General features: G+C 41.7%; 1 non-coding gene across 1 annotated transcript; it reads left to right on the top strand.

Annotated features, from left to right (window-relative positions):
• The first annotated feature begins 2,244 nt into the window (after positions 1-2,244).
• TRNAW-CCA (transfer RNA tryptophan (anticodon CCA)) lies at positions 2,245-2,316 on the top strand. The gene has a single exon. It is a non-coding gene; the product is annotated as a tRNA-Trp (tRNA).
• Positions 2,317-22,747: the final 20,431 nt, after the last annotated feature.

Raw genomic sequence — 22,747 nt, 5'->3', positions numbered from 1 at the left:
TTATCATCTTTTACGATGCAAAAATCCCTGAGAAAGACTATCCAAATAGCAGATGACTTGTAATTCAGGTTCCCAAGGAAACAGAGTCTGAGATTGATATCTGCAAGCAGGTTTACTGGGGAGTGCTCTCAAGAACACCTGTGTAGGCACAGAGGCAGCATGACTGGGCCAAGGGAGAAGCTGAACAGTACTGATCAATAACAGTTGCAAGAGCAGCCTCAGCTAAGCCTACTAAGAGTCCTGAAGCTAGAATGACCCTTCATGTTAGTCTCTAATCAAGGCAAGAGGATGATTCTTTTCATCCCCCACCATTAACCAGGAATGAAATGCAGGCGGCTTCCAGGAAGGGGACATAAACTTGGGTGAGGCAGCCATGATCCCAAGCAACTAAGAGAATGTGTCTCTATCCTGAAGGGGAATCTATGGCCCACACCAAAGCATCCACTAAAATGAATGTACCTTACTTGCATTTGAGACACGCATAAAGGGCTATACACTGGGGAAAGGGAGTGGCAGAGGGAACTCAACAGAAAAGGAGACCTACTCTCTTCTGGAGCCTACTATGTGGCAGGTGCTGTGATAGTCATGTTACATGAGCTATGGGATTTTATCACTGAATCCTTGCTTCCTGAAGACAGTGTTTTTTCTCAGCAAAGAGGCTAGGAAACAGGGTAAAAGGTATCAGGATTTGTTATGTAACACTTAAAATGCTACTTTGGGGTTGCAAATGGTCTGCAGACTCAAAATCCTGGTACTTCCGTGATTTTCAACTAATACTTTTACCCTGAAAAGCACTTCAAAAATCACCTAGGTGGTGCCCTCATTGAACAGATAAGGAAAGTGAAGCCAGGAGAAGCTCATGATTTGCCTAAGATCACACTGATAGCAGAATTTAGAACGTGGACTCAAGTCTTTTGATTCCAAATTCAGTGATTTTCTCTACTTGATGTGATGTCTTTACATTCAAAAACTTAACAAAATCAAAATAACCCAGAGACATGAATCTTATTATAAAGCTCAGAATATCAACTTCTCCTAGATCATTTGTACTTTCAAAATCAGGCACATAAGAAACTTGAGTTTTACACTAGTTAAAGAAATGTCAATTGGTAGTGTGCTGAATGAAATATTATATCTTTCTATTAATAATAATAATAGCTAACTTACAACCTCTGTGACAGGCACAACATCAAGATCTTTATTCACATTATATCATTTAATCATCACAACAATCCTTTGGATAAAATTAAAGGAATTGTTCCCATTTAACCAAGGGGGAAAAATAAGGTTAAAGAAACTAAGTAAGTTGCTAGCTAAGATTACAAATAATGCACAGAGCTGGAGATTCCACCTGACTTAAACAAAATGCTCTCAAAGTTAAAACATCCACTATGCTACAAGCCCTATGCTTCTTCTCAATTTTCCTTTTCTGAACTTTTCAGACTTCCATGATGTACATGATTTATTTTTATAACCAGAAATATATTCTTTTATTATTTCTAAATATTCTATTTTAAAACTAAATCATTGCTTTGAATATTTGGAAGTTGCAAACAGATATAACAAGGTTTCATCAGAAAAATTAATGTCTTATAGAACAAAATAAACCCATACTTCCTTATCAGAGGTCCAATTCAATACAATTACCTCTTAATCCCCCACAACAGAGTGTGTTTTGGCATAGCACTACACAAAGTCAGGAATTCTTAAAACACTTTCCAAATATTATTTAGCTAATAAAGTCGCAATAAAGTATCACTGAGATGCTAGAAAAACATATTAGCATACTTATGTAAAACTTAACCATAGTCTAATATTAAACATTGAAACGAGGGAAAGGATGTGGTTTTTATTAAATTCCATCTGCTGCTATGACCCATGCAATACTTAAACAGATGTCTATGCAACTAAGTTATTCATGTTCAATATGTCAACCAATCACAGTGTAAGCAATGGCCATGGATCTATCCCAAAGTAAGTTATCCTACCGCAGCCCATATTGAGAACATAGTCCAAGACAGCCAGGGTATATGACCCCATGTCTACTGCCAATCGACCAAATGTGATCACCTGGACCCAAAAGCAGCCATTTACAAGCTAGCTAGCAACCAATAAAATGGTTCAGTGGCAAAACACACACACACACAAACAAACCCCAGTGTGAACAATGAACTACTGCTGAGCTCCATGCTTAGGCCTTTAAACTGCAAACTATGAAGAGAAATGACTAGTCACACAGAGACTTCCCTGGTGGTCCAGTGGTTAAGACTCCACGCTCCCAATGCAGGGGCCCAGGTTCGATCCCTGGTCAGGGAACTAGATCCCACGTGCCTCAACAACGAGCCCGAATGCCACAACTAAAAAAGGTCCCACATGCCACAACGAAGATCCCACGAGCCACAACAAAGATCTTGCACGCGGCTACGAAGATCTCACGTGCTGCAACTAAGACCCAGTGCAGCCAAATAAATAAATAAATATTAAAAAAAAAAAAATTAGCCACACAAACTGGCACTAAACAGATACACATCAAAGTCATGAGGTAAATAAGAGTACAGGAGGGACTTAAGTAAATCAAAGTTATAACCCAGCCAAAGTTTCAAAACACCACTGACTCTTGAGAATGCAGAAGCTATGAAGGAAAAAACTAGAATAGAGGGTAAGAAAATTAGCTGGCACCAAATGAACCTAACCAGAACTATAATCACTATTTCAGAGCCACAGTAAAGCTTATTTCTAGAATGATCTGTAAAAGATGTGTTTCATGGTATCACAATTCCTAAAAGGAGGAATCCTATGAATCAAATGACCTCACTCCACTCTCAACCTCAGCTGACTAAACCAGCAGCAGACACCTGACCCAGAGGAAGTAACTCCATTACTGGCCAGCCAGAGACCTACGCATGACCCAACAAGAAAAGATGAGGAGGACATTTTTGATTCTTCTCGTTGGGGTTTGGAAATTGAGCCAGTTGGCTATGCAACATTTGGCCAGTTGGCTATGCAAAGGTAAGGTGAAAAGCAAGTAGAATCATGTCGTCAGATGGCCATCTGAGGTCTTGAGCATACTAAGCAAGGAGTAGCAAGGAGGATGGACACAGAGATGCAGAGGCAAAATGCCAGTGGTCCAGGAGATTGTGTGAGACAGAGGGGAGTACTGCCTCTGCCCCGACACCTTTCTAGGTCCTACTGTCTAGAGACCCAACTGTACAGCAATTCTTATTCTTAGATCACTTTGAAACCTTACAATAAATCCTTTCAATTTAGACTGATTTGGGGAAGTTTATAATCCTTGAAAATAAAAAGCACTCATTAGAATATTGTCCAAGGATGACAGATTACATTCATGCATTTAATATTTAATTACTGTTTCCTCTCCTCCATATATCTTGGAAGAATAGTCTGCACTCCCTGTTTCTACACCCTTACTTCCCAGCCAATCATTTCTCCCCATGACTCTCCTGAAACTGAACTAGGTATGACCTAACTGTTCCATTCAGTGGATACTTCTCAGTCCTTATTTGAATTGACGTCTCTCCAACATTCACACATGTCTAATACTTGCCTCCACTTGTCTCCTGAGTGCTGGACCTACATATTTCCACCTGCCTAGTGAACATCTCTGTTGGGATGTCCATACCTCTAGTTCACACTTGTCTTCCTCACCAAACCTGTTCTTCCTCCTCCTCTATTCTTTACCTTAGTTCCTTCCACCCAGACTACTCACAAGTCACTAAGTCCTATTAATTCTCCTAACTTTCTTGAAAATCTGTTTTTTCTCTAGCCCCAAAGCCATTGTCTGATTCAAGCTTTCATCATCCCCTGGATTAACAACAAGAGATGCAGAAATTCTGATTCAATGGAGGGACTTGGGAATTTTTTTTTCTTTTTTTTTAAGGATTCCAAATGATTCTAATGTGCGGCAATTTTAGGAACTAAAACGTTATTACTTTCTAGCTGGTCTCTCCCTTTATGGAGCCATCCTCTCTACACAGCTACCAAGTCAACATGTATTACTGAAAATACACCAAGTATCAAACATTAATGTAGGTCCGACACACTAAGGAAGAAAAACAAAATCCCCACCCTAAGGGAGCTCAGTCTAGCAGTGGAGAAGTCAAGTATCACAAAAACAGTGGAATAAGTTTTGCAGAGATCTATATACTAAGTGTTTTAGTATACTGAGCTACTACACACTAAGTGTTTATTGAATGCTGATACTGTGGTGAGTCTTCACGAACATTATTTCATTTAATCCTTCTACAATACTGTAAAGTACATATTATGCTCAATTTACAGATAAAACAGCTGGGTCTCAAAGAGCTTGAAATTTTGCAAAAGATCTCACGCTCATGAATAGAGGAGGCCAGGGCTTAAATGATGGTCTAATTCCAAAAGCCCATTCTCTTAATTAGTATGGGGTGCTTTGGTAGAAAGAAAAAATAGCAAGCAACTAACTCCTAGTATCCCCTAAACTGAGCAGTGTGGACAAGTAATGGTAGGGCACTCACAGCAGAATAAAGAGCTTCTATGGAGATGTGAAGGGATGAGAGATCAGGGGAAGTTGTGGGAAACACAGTTAGTGAGGATGGCAAGGTCAGTGAATGTACAGAGGTACGTGGAGATGAGCCTGAAATGGAATCTTTTTTCCCAAGGAACCAGAGCAGTATCGGCCTTGCATGCCAAGGTAAAGAGTCTGGACATCTCCTATGGGCGCTGAGTTGTCACCAACAGATTTTAGACAGAAGACTGATTCACCTGATACACTTTTTATAAGGATTACAAGGGGAAAATAGTTTTGGAGGGTTTTCCTTATTACAAATTTGATTATTTAAAAACCTTCCGTGGCTCCATATTGTTTACTGTATAAAGTCCAAAATCCTTTCCAGTCTCATCTCATAACTATCCCCATCCACATGCGAAAATATTCACAATTCCCCTATGCTGTGCTAGGCTGCTTCAGGTTTTTGCATTTGCCTGGTCACTGTCTGTAAAAATGCCTTCTCCTCCCTTGTTCCTCCTTGCCTGAGTCTGTTCAGCTTCTGTAAGGCCTTTAACAATCTCCATTCCGTCTCTCTCCCTCCTCCTTTCACCACAGAATTAGTTACTTTTTCTTTTGCGCTCACATTCTTCCTCTGTATATCTATTGACACATCACACTGCTTTGTAATTATTTAAGTATCTGTCTCCCCCATTAAATCTCTGCCAGCCCAGCACAGTAATGAGCACAGAATGTTCAACAGTATGACAAATGACTTTCTACACACACACACACACACACACACACACACACACACACACACACACGAAGATTAAAAAAAAAAAGATAACAAGGGAGTGATAAGAAAAGCATTCCTTGAAGAAATCTGAAGTATGTAATAACAAAAAACCAACATTAGCAGCAAATAATATTTATAGAGTTTACTGTGTGTCAGATACAGCTGTAAAACCTTCACATGTATTAATTCATTTAATCCTCACAACAACTCTATGAGAAGGGTACTATTATTATGACTATTTTAATGAGCCACAGAGAAGTCAAGTTACTTGCTCAAAGCTACCCAGCTAGTAAATAGGGTGCAGATGCCACCCCAGGCAGTCTGGCTCCAGAGTTCAGGTTCTTTTTTGTTCGTTGTTTTTTTCAGAGTTCAGGTTTTTTACCAATAATTATACTGGGTTGGCCAAAAGGTTCATTCGGTTTTTTCCATAAGATGGCTCTAGTGGCACTCAGTCATCTTTAACTTCATTCAGCACAATTTTGTTAGACTGTATGTGACAGCCGTCATATCAGCATGCATTTAAAAAAAACTTATCAAAATCAGTGAATTTGGGCTTCCCTGGTGGCACAGTGGTTGAGAGTCTGCCTGCCGATGCAGGGGACACGGGTTCGTGCCCCAGTCCGGGAGGATCCCACGTGCCGCGGAGCCTGCGCGTCCGGAGCCTGTGCTCCACAACGGGAGAGGCCACAATAGTGAGAGGTCCGAGTAACGCAAAAAAAAAAACAAAATCAGTGAATTTTTGTGTAGCCACTTTAATGTTGAAGATGGAAGGAAAAAAAGCAACATTTCGGCATATTATGCTTTATTATTTCAAGAAAGGTAAAAACGCAACCGAAATGCAAAAAGAAAGATTTGTGCAGTGTATGGAGAAGGTACTGTGACTGACTGAACATGTCAAAAGTGGTTTGCAAAGTTTTGTGCTGGAGATTTCTCACTGGACGATGCTCAGGGTCAGGTACACCAGTTGAAGCGATTTGATAGCAATCAAATAGAGAAATTAACTGAGAACAATCAACATTATACCATGCGGGAGACAGCCGACATACTCAAAAGACATACTCAAAATATCCAAACCAAGCGTTGAAAATCATTTGCACCAGCTTGGTTATGTTAATCGCTTTGATGTTTGGGTTCACATAAGTTAAGGGGAAAAAACCTTGACAGTATTTCCACAAGCCATTCTCTACTTAAATGTAATGAAAACGTTCCGTTTTTTAAAACAAATTGTGATGGGTGATGAAAAGTGGATACCGTACAATAATGTGCAACGGAAGAGATCGTGGGGAAGAGAAATGCAACACCACCAACCACACCAAAGGCCAGTCTTCATCCAAAGAAGGTGATGTCGTGTATATGGTGGGATTGGAAGGGAGTCCTCTATTATGAGCTCCTTCCAGAAAACCAAACAATTAATTCCAACATGTACTGCTCCTAATTAGACCAACTGAAAGCAGCACTCGACAAAAAGCGTCCAGAATTAGTCAACAGAAAACGCATAATCTTCCATCAGGATAACGCAAGATCACATGTTTCTTTGATGACCAGGCAAAAACTGTTACAGCTTGGCTGGGAAGTTCTGATTCATCCACCGTGTTCACCAGACATTGCACCTTTGGATTTCCATTTAGGTCTTTACAAAATTCTCTTAATGGAAAAAATTTCAATTCCGTGGAAGACTGTAAAAGATACCTGGAACAGTTCTTTGCTCAAAAAGATAAAAAGTTTTGGGAAGATGGAATTATGAAGTTGCCTGAAAAATGGCAGGAAGTAGTGGAACAAAAGGGTGAATATGTTATTCAATAAAGTTCTTGGTGAAAATGAAAAACGTGTCTTTTATTTTTACTTAAAAACTGAAGGCACTTTTTGGCCAACTCAATACTATCTCTTTAGCTCAAGCAAAAGACACCAGTATAAGGATACAGTTCTAGCCTTGGTTCTTTTATATCTTAATCTCTTTTTTATTCTTAACACACTAAAAATAAATATACAGTAAGAAAAAATTCCACTTCTTAAAATTCGCTTCAATAAATGAGTAATAATTTCATCAAACTTAAATGTGTAAATAATCTGGGACGCCTTCCCTAACATCTTAGTTTAGATCAGGGCCCTCTTGCTGTACGCTCTTGGGGCTCCCTGTGCTTTCCCTTCCTAACATTCACCCAAGGATGTGACCATATACTTATGTGATCCTTTCAACAGTTCCTCTGTCCTCCCCTGGATACTCAGCTCCACAGGGGTTCATGTCTATTTTACTCATCAATGCAGCTTCAGCATATAGTAGACCCATAATAGATGTTTGAGAAGTAGATATGTCTAAAAGGTCTTCCCTATTCATCACTTTTTTTCTGCTCATGTTGCCATCATCATAATGCAAATCATAATTACTTAGTGCCAAAAATATTAAAATAAATCTCATCTGATCTCTGCCTATATTCTCCTATGGTTTTATACATCTCATGCAACACTGACAAATTAATCTTCCTAAAACATTCCTTTACTCGTTCAAAAAATATTAACTCCTACTATGTGCCTAAAGGAAACCAGAACGTCACACCAAAATATGTCACTTTGGCATACTGATTATTTTTAATTAAAGGCATTTAAGAAACAGCAGGTACAAGAAGAACATTCTGGGGACTTCCCTGGTGATGCAGTGGTTACGAATCTGCCTGCCAATGCAGGGGACTCGGGTTCGAGCCCTGGTCTGGGAAGATCCCACATGCCGCAGAGCAACTAAGCCTGCGAGCCACAACTACTGAGCCTGCGTGCCAGAACTACTAAAGCCCGAGCACCTAGAGTCCCTGCTCCACAACAAGCCAACGCAATGAGAAGTCCGCGCACCGCAACGAAGAAGAGTAGCCCCCACTGGCTGCAACTATAGAAAGCCCGCAGGCAGCAACGAAGACCCAACACAGCCAAAAAAAAAAAAAAAGGACATTCTGACCCTTCTTTTACTTTCTGAAAGCAGGAGATAAAACTCCCGTGTGAAAGGGACCCTCACTATACCAGGAGTAAAGAAGACGTCCTCATCACTACAGCCAGAGAATTTAGGGCTGAGAAATCTGTACAAACAAATCTTGTTAAACTAACCCTTATCTTGCGCGTTACTTCTTCATCATTTACTACCTCAGCCCAAACCCCTTTGTCTTGTCAATTCTTCACAAATCTTGTTTCTCTGTCTAAAAGTTGTAAACACTTCCTGCTCTGGTCCCTTCACGTCTTCATTCTCTTGTGAAGGCTCCCATGTACATGTAAAAATTTAATAAAATTTGTATGCTTCTCTGCTGTTAATCTGTCCTAGACAGTCTAATTCTTAGGCCCAGCCAGAGACCCAAAGAGGGTAGAGGAGAATTTTCCTCCCCTACATACCAAATATATTTCACTGCTTAATAAAATCCTATTAATTTCCTAACGCCTATAGAATAAAATTCGAAATGTCAGATTTGTCTATTGAAAGAAATAAATAAGAAGGAAAACTACCCCAGACCTTGGTCTCTAATACCATTCCCCCCTAAAAGAAACAGGGCTCCTCAGAGAAATGGCTAGTTTCAGCACTGGGAAAGGGTAGGTAAAGGATAAGGTTGGAATACCTTACTACGCCAGAAAGTAAGGAAAAGCTCAAAAAAATGATAGGGGCATGACAAAAGGACACTAGAGCCACCTGAAGGGACTCCCACTGTTCAAATCTGGGACAATTTGAACACCAAAATAATTAAGTACAGTGATGAGTTATAGGCCATTTTTATAAAAATGAACTTACGAGTCCATACCAACAGGAAAGGAAGGAAGGTAGGTAAGGGTGGGGGGCAGCGGGGGGGAAGGGGGGAGGGAGAGATGTGAGGCAAGGGAGGGAGGGGAAATCCAAGAACCAATTGGTAAAGGTGCAGGAGTTCTAGAGTAGGAAAATCATCATCTTGCAGTCATTATGGTGAAGACTAGATTAAGCAAGAATCAACAATGGTAAATATAGGAGAAATTCTTGATAAAGAACAGGATATTTGCATAGTCTTATAAGTATCTGCCTATTTATTGCAAAGGAAGAAAAAATAATCATTATGATAAGGTCAAAAAATTGGGTTACACCTTGAACTTTGACAAGGTAATCAAAATTAACATCACCTATGAAGGACAAAAAGACATGGGCCTCCAGATGTAATAACCAGAGATGGACACAACAAATTCTAGGCCACATTTCAGCCAAGAATGCACAATCTCAATCTACTCACAATGAAACGTCAAACAACACAACATGAGGAACATTGTAAGGAAAAAAAAAAGCAGGAGGCGATCTGTATTCTTCAAAAATGTCATAAATTACAAAGAAATGCTATGGAAATGTTCCATATTAAAAGAAGCTAAAGCAACATGTCAACTACATATAATACCTAACCCTAACTGACCCTATACTGGTGAGGGGTAAATGCTACAAAGGACATTACCAGGTCAACTGAAAAAAAATGGAATTATGAATAGTAAATGGAATCAATGTAAATTTATGAAGTTGACAACTATACTGTAGTTATGTAAAAGAATATCCCTATTCTTCATTGAAGCATTCACAGGTGAAGAACTATAACTGATCCTCAAGTGATTCAGGAAAAATAAAGAAAAAGTACACACATACAGAGAGAGAAAAGAAAAAGGATAGGAGAACAAAGTGTTTAAATGATAAAGCAAATAGGATAAAATGTTAATAAGTAAATTTAGATAAAGAGTATACAGCTGTTTCTTGTATTATTTTATTCTTGTAACTTTTTGTAAGCTTGAAATTGGTTCCAAAAAAATTAAAAATTATATATGTATTCAACTAGCCCTGCAATACAGTAGCCACCAACTATATGAGGCTGTTGAACAGTTAAAATATGGCCTGTCCAAAGTCAGATGTGCTGGGACTTCCCTGATGGTCCAGGGGTTAAGAATCCGTCTTGTAATGCAGGGGACGATGGTTAGATCCCTGGTCAGGGAATTGGGATCCCACATACCGCGGGGCAACTAAGCCCGCGCACCACGACTAATAAGCCTGCGCGCCACAACTAGAGAGAAGCACACACACTGCAACAAAGAGCCCACGCACAGCAACGAAAGATCCCATGTGCCGCAACTAACACCCGATGCAGCCAATAAATAAATAAATAAATAATTTTTTTTAAAATAACAAAGTCAGATGTGCTGTTAGTGCAAAATACACACCAGATTTCAAAAACTTACTATAAAAAAAAACTCATCAATAATATTTAAGATATCTCAATAATTTCTCTATTGACTATATGTTCAAATATTTTAGATAGATTGGGTCAAAGGAAATATATTTTAAAAAGTAATTTCAAAAAAAAAAGTAATTTCACCTCTTTTCACTTTTTTAAAATGTGGCTACTAGAAGCTTTAAATTACATATGTGATTCCTATTTGCATTGGACTAGAGCTAGATGATCAAGAATCTCCACAATGAGGTGTCACACTATCTATAAGTTTCTCTCTCAATTTCTTTCTGCTCTAAACAGAGCTCTCTCTCTAAGTCACTTGGTTTTAAGCTACTCAAGGGTAAGGATCAGTTTTACTCACTGTTGTACCTCCAGTATCTAGCACATATCCAGTGTTATAAACATTTGTTTATTGAAAGGCAATATGCAAGCAAAGGCAGGAGGGAGGGCAGGAAGAATGAAATCATTCCCACCTCTGAGTCTTTGTTTATACTGTAACTCCTTCCTAGAATAAAAGTAACCCTCTTCCTCTCCTAATCACCTTTTCAAAACCCCATCTCTTGCCCATTTTCTCCAAGGAGACACTTCACTCTAACAGGTTCATTCTGTCTGACTGGTCCTCCTCTGTATTACTACAGCCTTCACTGTCTATATAATTTACTTTGGCACTTAATCATATAAGTTCCCTGAGAAGGAGGTCAGATCTCGTATTTTTCCCGTATCTTCCACAATGACTGGCATAGTGCTAACCATATGAGTTGAGTGGTGGAGGAAAGGGCAACAAGGTGCTAAAAAAAGGAAATGGATTGAGTTGGGAAAACTTGGCTCTAGTCTCAGCTTTGACATCTAACTGTGTTGCCTTAGATAAATCACTCAATCTCTCACTTCCTACTTCCTCATTTTTAAAATCAGAGAGACTCGTTACCCATAAAAGAAGCCTTCTATTTCCACAATTCTAGAATTAAACCCATTTTTTTCTTTAGCAATCTTATTGATATATACCAATAAAAGGAAATCTAATACACTTAAGGATCTTAGAAATAGCAAAGAAGTTTATAAACTGCCTAAAGTACTAAATGCTGATGTCTTTCTAGCCATGAAGCACTTTAAATCCCCATTTCTCTTCAAAGTCTATTAAGTAAAATAATCAATACATACATATTGGAGCTACCCCAATTTTTTTTTTTCAGATTCTTATAAGCCTCAAAGAAACACCTTTTAGTTGCTAATGGAAAAAAGAAAAAGAACCAGAAACTAAATTTTCTATAAAGTACCCTAGGACCTTATTGGTGATGTTCAAAGATGCTGAGTTACAATTGATTATAAGCACATTGTCTGTTTCTTCTTTCAAAAATGCTACTTACAGGACATTATTCAGGGACTTCCCTGGTGGCACAGTGGTTAAGAATCCGACTGCCAATGCAGGGGACAGAGGTTCAAGCCCTGGTCCAGGAAGACCCCACATGCCGCGGAGCAACTAAGCCCGTACGCCACAACTACTGAAGCCCAAGCACCTAGAGCCCGTGCTCCGCAACAAAGAGAAGCCACCACAATGAGAAGCCCCCGCACCACAACGAAGAGTAGCCCCCGCTCGCAGCGACTAGAGAGAAAGCCCATGCGCAGCAATGAAGACCCAATGCAGCCAAAAATAGATAAATAAATTTATTTTAAAAATATAAAAAATAAAGGACGCTATTCAGAAGAAAATTACAACAGGTAAAATGAAAAGGTCATGTGAAAACAGAATGCTAAAGGTATGCGACTTAATTTCAAAGCATGAACACCATTTCAAACAAATCTCTAAATCAGCAAACTTAGTTTTAATCTTATATCTTATGACCTCTGCTGAGAAATAAGATTATCAGGGTGGAGTAAAATAAAATGGTTGCCATGTTACATAATTTAAAGATTCAAGTCATACTTGTTAGTAAATAGCACCTGTGGAGTTCATACTAGTAATACAAATTACAAGATTTCTTTAAGGCTTTATCCAAATACCCCTATTAAATGCTGAGCATTAACAGTGACCCATCTGTAAGAGCCAAACTCCTCCCAGGTGGCTCTAGGTCCTCTCCTGATCTGGTCTGAGCTACCTCTGCAGCCTCACCTCCCACCAATCCCTGCATATCATTTCACTCCCTAAACGTAAATGTTCACATTCCCCTTAATATTACTTGCCCCATTTTACGACTTCTTGTCTAGGCATTTGCGGTTCCCTCAGCCCAACCCGCCCTCCACTCTTCTGAGCTGCAAATATGCCCTACTCCCAGAAGCTTTTCCTGATTGCCCCAAAACCCTCCCACAAAGTGGCCCCCAGGCACTATTCATTCTATTACAAAGAACTGCCATTATTTTTAAATGGCCACTTCCCCAACCAGCTGTGAGTCCTAAAAGGCGGGCCCATATCTTATTTAACTGGTTCCCAGCCCCTAGCAGATGCTTTGCATTTACTGACACTCAATATAAGGACATTGAAAAAAAGGAAGTTAAGTGGTTAACGATGAGAAACAATTCAAACTTTCCTATAAAAGAGTATATAAATTTAAGACAGTGGTCTCAACCAGGGCAATTTTGCCCCTAGGTGACATTTGGCAAAGTCTTCAGATATTTTTGGTTGTCACAAGATGGGGGAGGGGACTTGGGGGTGCTACTACATCTAGTGGGTAGAAGCCAGGGATGCTGCTCAATATCCTACAGTGCAAAGGACAGCCCCCAACAACCAAGAATTATCCAGTCACAAATACCAATAATTCCATGGTTAAAAAACTCAGTTGTCAACTGACTTATTCATGTGTGATGATTCCTTATCATACCTCAGCAATAACCAGAATAAATTCCAATTTTGTGGTTTCAGCTGAAACTTCTGTAGCCATCGATGTGTATGCACCAACACTCAAAATGATCTTTATATAATCGTAACGCTTAACAACATTAAACCAAGAGTACTGGAAAGCAGTCCATATTTCTGAAAACTAATCTACAACTACTAGAAGCTACTCTTAAGTCAGTAAACACTTTATTTATAAACTATAAAGCAAACCACAGGTGAACTAATTTTCAGCTGTGGAATTATGCGACGGAAACACAATCTGAGGCATGAGGTAATCAGTCAGGTCTGACAAGAGAAAAAATCTCTAAGTAGTGGAAGTAAATCACGCTCAGGTGTCTTTAATGTTGAACACAGGAACTGATGACCAGAGTAAAGGGCATGCCCTCGCTACTGCCAATATCAGCGCTTATCAAGATTTCAAAAAACTCTGACAAAACATTGCAAAAAATCATCAAATGTCAATACAGGGTGGAAGATACAGAAGTTAACTACTTCTCCCCCTGATATATGACCAAGTTCCACATGACTTGAACATTTCCCAAAGCTATGCAGGAGCAAGGACACTCCCTTTCTACACAGTGGATGACTCAACTCTCTTTGGTACATTCCTTGACTGCATGCTACAAGTTCACTAACTCCTCTTGCCCTTGGAACTAGTTATCCTACTCTCTCAGTAACCAACTAATGGGTTTGGCACCAACTTTTCAGTCATTTACATTTTGTTGCACCCCATCCGTCTCAAAAGGAAATTAAGGGGAAAAAAAAAAGCTAACCAAAACAAAAAATTGAGTAACAGTGACTCCTATAGAAAAGATTTTGTTATTCTAGGAACTGATTCCTAAACAAAACACCTACAGCTTTCCAGTGCTCTAATCTTTGTATCTTCAGGCTTTTCCAGATTTGACATAGAGAGAGCACTGGCAGAAAGTAAAGGAGTGTACCGTTGGATTAAGCTGACAACGGATCTATACTTGCATGGCTCAAACAAAAAGGTACCGGGCTGGGAGGGGAAAACGCATTTTTAAATGGGGGGGTGTGTGGGGTAGGGGAGTTGCCAACAGTGAGTAATAGCTTCCTTCGCAGCTGACTTTAGCCAGTTAAGTGTCGGTACAGCGACTGGGCCAACGTGAGGCCGGGTTTCACCACATTACCCTGCAGTGCTGCCCAGATGAGAATCCGCGTGAGGCAGGTGCGTGTTGGGTAAAGTTGCGGGGCACGCCGGGCGGGGCGCTGGGGGAAGAGCCGAGCTAGCCTCCCGAGGTCTCCCACCCGGCGTGCTCCAGCCCGGCGGGCGGCTGGCCGGCCGGACCCGGGGGCACTAACTCTCCATTTTCACTGCCATTCTAGAATCTGGAAGGAACGCGCCGGCGCCACACCCTCCCGCCCGGCAGCCCGCTCGCACTGACAGCCCGCGCGGGTGCGGGGCCCGGGCCTGTGAGCCGGGGGCCGCGGAGTACCCGGCCTGCTGCCCTGCCGCCGCCCCGCCCGCCCCCTGCCCCCCCGAGGCCCGCCCCCAGAGCAGACGACCGAGGCCTAATCGCCGCCTGGGCTGCGGGGCCTAAAGGAAGGGGCCGGCGCTGAAGAGGGGGCGGCCACGCCGCCGCCGCCTCTGCTACTCAGCGAGGCGGCGGCTTCCGCGGCCCCGGGCTCCGGCTCTCCCGCTCACGTGCTCCTGAAAGACGGTTTCACTCTCTTACCCTCTGCAAAATCCTCCTTAACATGGTTTAAACACCACCCGGCGCCGCCCCGGTGACTCTCCAAACCTTCTGCGGGGCCACTCAGTACTCGGGGGTACGCGGGAGGGAGGGACTGAGCCAGGAAAGGACTGGGAGGAGGTCGGGGCGAGGCTGTAGCGGCGGCCGCTCGGGCTGCCCCGACTTCCCCACAGGCGGCGAGAGGGAGCGCGCGCGAGCGAGCAAAGAGGTAGCCAGCGAGCGCCCGCCCGCCCGCCTGCCGGGCCGCCCCCGTAACTGACAGCTGGGCGGACCCGCCCGCCACCGCCCCGCCCTCCCGGCCTGTCCATCCGCGGGAGGCGGGGCTGGAAGGGGCCCGGCCCGCCACTGCGGCCAATCGGAAGCGGCGGCGGCGCTGGCGGTTGCGTGACGGACAGGCGGCAGGACGCTGGCGTCGCCGCTCCTTCCGGCGGGCCGAGGGACAACGCGGGCGCCGAGCGCACGCCTGCGCTCTGTCAGAGGACGCACCCGCGCGCAGACAGCGTACTCTCTAGGGGAACCTGGAGGGGGTCCCTGACCGCGACGCAAGAAGGGGTCTCTGGGCGGGTACCTGCGACGGCACCTCAGATTACTCTGTAAAATATGTCACTGTGACCCCGGCCTTGGCCATTCCTGAACTGGATCCTCATTTCTGCTGGAAGCGCTTGGAAGCAAAGGAGGGAATCGCAGACACGATTAACTGGTCTGGTGGGCTTTTTTTTCTCCCCTGGTCCAACCCCTGGCGCCTTTCCGTACTCCCTTCCTGCTTCTAATATCAGCCAAAGGGAAAGTAAAGAATCGGAAGAAAGGGTAGGAAGAAACTGGAATTTGAGTTGGTAAGAGAAGTTTGCGGTTGTCATCTTTGGACTATAGCAACAATAATGGACTGATGTCGCTAACATGTTGCACCATCTAAAGCCCACGCTTGGCCCATTCTCCTAGGGAATTTTAAATCCTCTTCTGACAATAGATGTATGAAGTGAATCTACCTTAATGCGTCTGTTTCATAGATTAAGAAAAAATAATGAGGTCACAGATAAACAGTGTGCCAAAACAAGGACGTGGACTTGGAAGTGGACTTGGACCTGACTTCCAGGCACGATGTTATTATTTAAACTCAAAAATCACAGCTGCGGAATCCTACCATTCTGCCAGTATTCACGAGCTAAGAGGTTCAACTTTACCCTGAGCGGGGGAAAGAGAAGCCTTTAATAATGTTTAAGTAGGAAAGGAGAGGAGGAGAATAATGCAACTAACCTTGCTGGGGGTGGGAGGGGAGGGTGGGGATCTGAAGTCTATCAAGCAATGAATGGAGCGCTTATCAGAAAATCCCCACAGATCTTCTGAAAAAAATGCAGCAAATCTTATTTTCAAATTACTTAATGTAAAAGTGTTTTGTAAAATGTAAATAAAGCATTATATGATGTAATATGTTGTTTCCATCCAAAACATGTCTGTTTTTTAATGTGTGTCATGTCTGTAGTGCAGCAAAACAGTCGTGCCTACAACTCATACATTATTAATCACTATTGATGATAGTGCACTTAAGTACTTCCAGGCAAACATAGCAAAGCACACACTTTTCCACCTTTCCAGACAGAGGTACTTTATTTTCAGACAGTATGGGAAATATTTTCACTGAAGCAGAGTAATAAAACTGTGACATAATAAATATATTGAATAGATTTGGTCTCTGCCCCTGAGTGATAGGGTGATAAGAGCATCTTTTGGTGTAATGTTTGATCTACTGAGTGGTTGGGTGTCCCTAGATAGCTTTAGGGTGGGGGCTGAGTCATGATTAGAAGGTTGGAATTTTCTGGCCCACCTACTGGAGCCAAGAGGAACTTCAAGACTTAATCCCCATTGGCCAGTGATAGAATCAATCATGTCTATGTAATGGAACCTCCATAAAAACCCTAAATAACGAGGTTTGGGGAGCTTCCAGATTGAGGAACATCAAGATGCTGGGAGGAGGAAGTGTCTGGAGAGAACAGGCAAGCTTTGCACCCCTACCCCCATACCTTGCCCTATGCATCTCCTCCATTTGGCTGTTCTTGAGTTGTAGCCTTTGTAATAAACCGGTAATAGTAAGTAAAGTATTTCTGTGAGCCAGTATAGCAAATTATCAAAGCTGGGGAGAGTATTGTGGGAACATCCAATTTATAGCCAGTTGGCCCAAAGTACAGGTGACAACCTGGAAGTTTCAACTGGTATCTGAAGTAGGGAGCATTCTTGGTGGGACTGAGCCTTTAGTCTGTGGGGTCTGTGCTAACTCTGGGTTGTTAGTGCCAGAACTGAAATAAATTGTAGGACTCACTGTTGGTGTGCAGGGAATTGGAGAATTGCTTGGTATGGAAAAAAACTCCACACATTTGGTGTCATAAGTCTTGTAAGTAGAGAAAGGAAGCAGTTTTTTCCCTTTAAAGTGACATTTGTTTTTATTTTTCAAAAATTAGTTTAAAGCTGCTTATTAATGTCACATGCTAAGGCCTTCTCCACTGGAATTCTCCAGTGGAATCTTTTGACTAATATAATAGACTCTCATCTACTGATTAGCTAGATGGGTGATTCAAAAATCTGTGCGCTCCCCTGCAGCTTATGATAACTCCATCATTGGAATAATATACTAGGGAACTGAAAACTCCAAGAAAATAAGCAGTGGATGAGAAATAATCATGTAAGAATATCCTTCACTAATGTAGCAGCTTCCCACACAAAACATTCCTATTTACCCATCTGGCTGCTAGTTCCTATCCATTTAACTCTTTTACATCAACATTCCATCAATTCTTTGACTCCATCATGACCTCCAGTCCATTGGCCCTTCTTAACGTTCTTGCTATCGGCCATTTCCCTAGCATCCTCATTTCCGTCAAAACCCAGCTTAAAGCTATGATCCAACTTTATAGCACCGCCACCCTTTGCAAATATGCTTAACTTCAGCTCTCTCTTCCTCTGTTGTTTTTGTCTAGCAGAACCCGAACTTGACTACCCAGCTCCTCTGTGCTGTACAGGAGCTGCTGAATATCACTAGAGATACATGTATACAGCTGGAGCTGCTGGGCTCATTTTACATTAACAGCCACAGATCTCAGACACTCACCACAGTCCAGCAACAATCCTGTTATACTTTCTTCCTGTCTTCTTTTAGATCCCCAAAGTGGCTTTCACACCTATAGTACTTTCACTGTCTTACCTTGCATTTTCTTCCTAACCCACTCCAATCAAGTCTCCTTCTCATCTACTCCAATGAGACTGCTCATATTAAGATTACTAACGATGTACATGTTGCCTAATCCAGTAATGACTTTATGATTTTTTTTTACTTTATTTGAGTCTTGTTCACACTGAGAACAAGAGACCACTCTCTCCTTGAATTATTTTATTCTCTTGACTTCCTTGACAGTATACTTTCTGGTTTTTCTCCTCAATGACCATTCCTTCTAAAACTTGTTTGAAAACTTCTCTACCGCATATCTTAATGTTAGAGAGCCCCCCACTCTGTTCTAGGCCCCTCCTTTCGTCTATGGCACATGGCCTAGAAGTGATCTCAACCAGTCTCCTGGCTGTAAATTTCACTTGTTTGCCCAAGTCTGTATCTCCAGTGCTGAACCTCCCCAGGTTTCCAGACTTGTATGACAAACCATCTACTTCATATTTCTTCTTGGATGTCTAATGAGCATCTCAAACTTAATATGACCCAAACAAAACTGTTTCATTTTTATTTTCAGAATTGCTTCTTCACCAGTTATCCTGTCTCAGTATGTCCTACCCCCAGCTACTAAGTTGTATCAAACCAGAAATCTTGACGTTATCTTTGGTTTCTCTCTTTATCTCATCACATTCCCTCCCTCCATCCAATCCATCAGAAAATCCTGACATGTCTACCTCCAAAACATACCCCAAATTTGCCACTTCTTTCCATTATCACCTCAGCCCACAGCACCTTCATCTCCTGTCCAGACTATTGGAATAGTTTCCTGGTTGGTCTCTCTGCTTTTACTTTGGCTTCCCTATAACCCATTCACTACACGGCAGCCAGAAACAACTTTTAAAAATGCAAATTAAAGAATGTCACTGCCTTTCTTGATTGTAGCTCCCCATCACAATCACAATAAAATCCAAATACCTTATCCTGGCTCACACAACCTGTCGATCTGGCCCTGCCTGCTTCTCTGCCTTCCACTTATAAACACTTAGCTTACTATGCCCCAGCCTCCTTGAACTTTTTTTTTTTTTTTTTAAATTTATATTTGGATGCGTTGGGTCTTCGCTGCTGTGCGTGGGCTTTCTCTGATTGTGGTCTTCGTTGCGGTGCGCAGGTTCTCATTGCGGTGGCTTCTCTTGTTGTGGAGCGTGGGTTCTACGCACGCGGGCTTCGGTAGTTGTGGCACATGGGCTCAGTAGTTGTGACTCATGGGCTCTAGAGTGCAGGCTCAGTAGTTGTGACGCACGGGCTTAGTTGCTCTGCAGCGTGTGGGATCTTCCAGGACCAGGGCTCGAACCCGCATCCCCTGCATTGGCAGGCAGATTCTCAACCACTGTGCCACCAGGGAAGTCCCTCCTTGAACTTTTATTCCTCAGCTGCACAAAGCTTTCTCCTGCCTTTGCACCAAACAGTTCCTATTTAGGAAATGCCTTTCCCTGAGATCTTGTGATTAATTTCTTGGCATTCATAACTGCACTTTAAAAGTCATCTCCTCAGAGATAGCTTCAGGGATCACCTCATCTAAAGTGCTAAAGCGGTCTCCAGTCTATCACATTACCCATTCTAATTCTCTGCATAGCAGAGAAAACTATCATTTCTGACTTTTCTTTTTTCTCTATTCACGTCCCTCCCAACAAGAATATAAGGGTCTTGTCTCTTGTTCACTGGTGTGTCCCCAATAATTAAAACAATGCTCAACACATGGTTAGCAATAAATATTTATTGATGAATGAATGAAGAAAGGAAGGAAGGTACTATGGCTTAAATGTTTGTGCCCACCTAAAATTCATTTGTTGAAATCCTAACCCCCAAAGATGACAGTATTAGTAGGTGGTGCCTTTGGGAGGTGATTAGGTCATGAGGGTGGAGCCCTCAAGAATGGGATTAGTGTTCTTATAAAAGAAACCATAAAGAACTCTCTAGTCCTTCTATGTGAGGATACAAGGGGTCTGTGACCCAGACGAGGCCCTTCACCCAACCATGCTAGCACCCTGGTCTTAGACTTCCAGCCTCCAGGACTGTGAGCAATAAATTTCTGCCACCCAGTCTGTGGAATTTTGTTATAGCAGCCTGAACTAAGACAGAAGGGTGTATAATCATTCCTATAACAGTTGCCTTACAGAGTTCCTCAAACTAAGATCTTCCTACTTGTGAAGATATAGTCCATATCTAACAATCTTGAGAGTGATCCAACATCTTTTGATCCTACTCAGCAGTCTTTTTTCTTTTGATATAATATATACGTGTGTATGTTTCTTTTTTTTTTTTTTTGCGGTATGCGGGCCTCTCACTGTTGTGGCCTCTCCCGTTGTGGAGCACAGGCTCCGGACGCGCAGGCCCAGCAGCCATGGCTCCCGGGCCCAGCCGCTCCGTGGCATGTGGGATCTTCCCGGACCGGGGCACGAACCCGTGTCCCCTGCATCGGCAGGCAGACTCTCAACCACTGCGCCACCAGGGAAGCCCTGTTTCTTGACTCTTCAAAATTTTCGCAATATTTATGAGAAACAACTTATTCTCCACCTTTTGTAAATTAGAAATTTTTCTCCTTCTTAATTTCATGTGTGACCACCAAATAATTCATTTCCAGTTAGAAGTAAATCTATGAAAAATCACAACACAACAAGCAAAGTGCAGCTGATGGCTCTGTATAGGTAAAGCAAAGATAGTTTAGGGGCTGTAAGGAATACACACAGGACTACTAACCAGCTATTTGGCAGCAATTAGTTTTCATTTTTCTCAATGGAATTGTTCACTTTTAACAAATTATGTTAACATCATTGAACCAACTAATTGAAGTCTAGTATAAATTTGTGCTTCTTTCAGCCCTTGAGGGAAGGATAAGGAGGGAGGCAAAGACGAGAACTTCAAAGGAGTGGGGAGATCCATGAATTCTACAGAAGTCCCTACTGATTTTCTCCAAGTTGACTTGAGTAACTCCAAGAAAAGTATCAAGTCTCCATTGAGTTTCTTTGGAAGCAGGTTTAAGGGAGATCCAAAATAATAATTATGTTTTAAGAGCTATTAAAAATCATATACATGTATATATATGTATATGAATACACACACACACACACACACACACACACACACACACACATATATATACATACATATATGGCCCTGGCTAAGCCTATTGCATTGAAACCACATGTTGAGTTGGTAGAATACAAAATAGTCCATGGAATCATGTAGAGGTGGCACAACAAAAATTCCCATCTAATGTAAGTTGGTGCAGCCACTATGAAAAACAGTACGGAGGCTCCTCAGAAAACTAAAAATAGAATTACCATATGATCCAACAATCCCACTCCTGGGCATATATCCAGACACAACTCCAATCCAGAAAGATACATGCACCCCTATGTTCATAGCAACACTAGTCACAATAGCCAAGACATGGAAACAACCTAAATGTCCGTCAACAGATGAATGGATAAAGAAGATGTGGTACATATATACGATGGAATACTACTCAGCCATAAAAAAGAATGAAATAATGCCATTTGCAGCAATATAGATGCAACTAGAGATTATCAAACTAAATGAAGTAAATCAGAAAGAGAAAGACAAATACCAGGACTCCCTGGCAGTCCAGTGGTTCCACTGCAGGGGCACAGGTTGGATCCCTGGTCGCAGAACTAAGATCACACATGCTGTGTGGCATGGCAAAAAAAAAAAAAGAAAGACAAATACCATATGATATCACTTATATGTGGAATCTAAAATATGACACAAATGAACCTGTCTACAAAACAGAAACAGACTCATGGAAATAGAGAACAGACTTGTGGTTGTCAAGGGGGAGGGGGTTGTGGGAGGGATGGGGTGGGAGATTGGGGTTAGCAGATGTAAGCTGTTATATATGGAATGGATAAACAACAAGGTCCTACTGTTTTACTGTATAGCACAGAGAACTATATTCAATATCCTATGATAAACCATAATGGAAAATAATATAAAAAAAGAATGTATATATAACAGAGTCACTTTGCTGTACAGCTGAAATTAACACAACATTGTAAATCAACTATACTTCAATTTAAAAAAAGTTTTTAAAAGAAAGAAAGAAAGGAAGGAAGAAAGAAAAGGGGGAAAAATTCCCATCTATGATAAGAGGGTGAAATCTTGAGTGCCAACCTGACTCCTCCAGTCATACACAGAAAGTTCATTGTTGGGACTTTCTGACCTGAAAGACTCCTCATTCTGCTTGGGTTTTCCAAAACCACACATTTGGGGAACTAGGAAAACAGTGGGGAGCTAGGTTAACTCATCTTTTTGATCTTGTGAAGATTCTTTATTTTGCCTATTTGAAAAAAAAATCAGTAGTAAATCAAAACGAAATTGATGTTAAATCAAATCCAAATCATCATTCCTATCAGTCTTCTAACTGAGATCAACCTGTGGACCCCCTACCTGAACAGCTAACTAAATGGAAAAAAACACATGGACTACTACAAAAGGTGGTGGTGTAGGCGAATTGTAGAAATGGAACTAACACCTGAAGTTCTGTTCTCACA

The sequence above is a fragment of the Lagenorhynchus albirostris genome, chromosome 11, assembly GCF_949774975.1.
Source record: "Lagenorhynchus albirostris chromosome 11, mLagAlb1.1, whole genome shotgun sequence".
Taxonomy (NCBI): domain Eukaryota; kingdom Metazoa; phylum Chordata; class Mammalia; order Artiodactyla; family Delphinidae; genus Lagenorhynchus; species Lagenorhynchus albirostris.
This window is presented reverse-complemented; position numbering and strand designations above follow the sequence as displayed.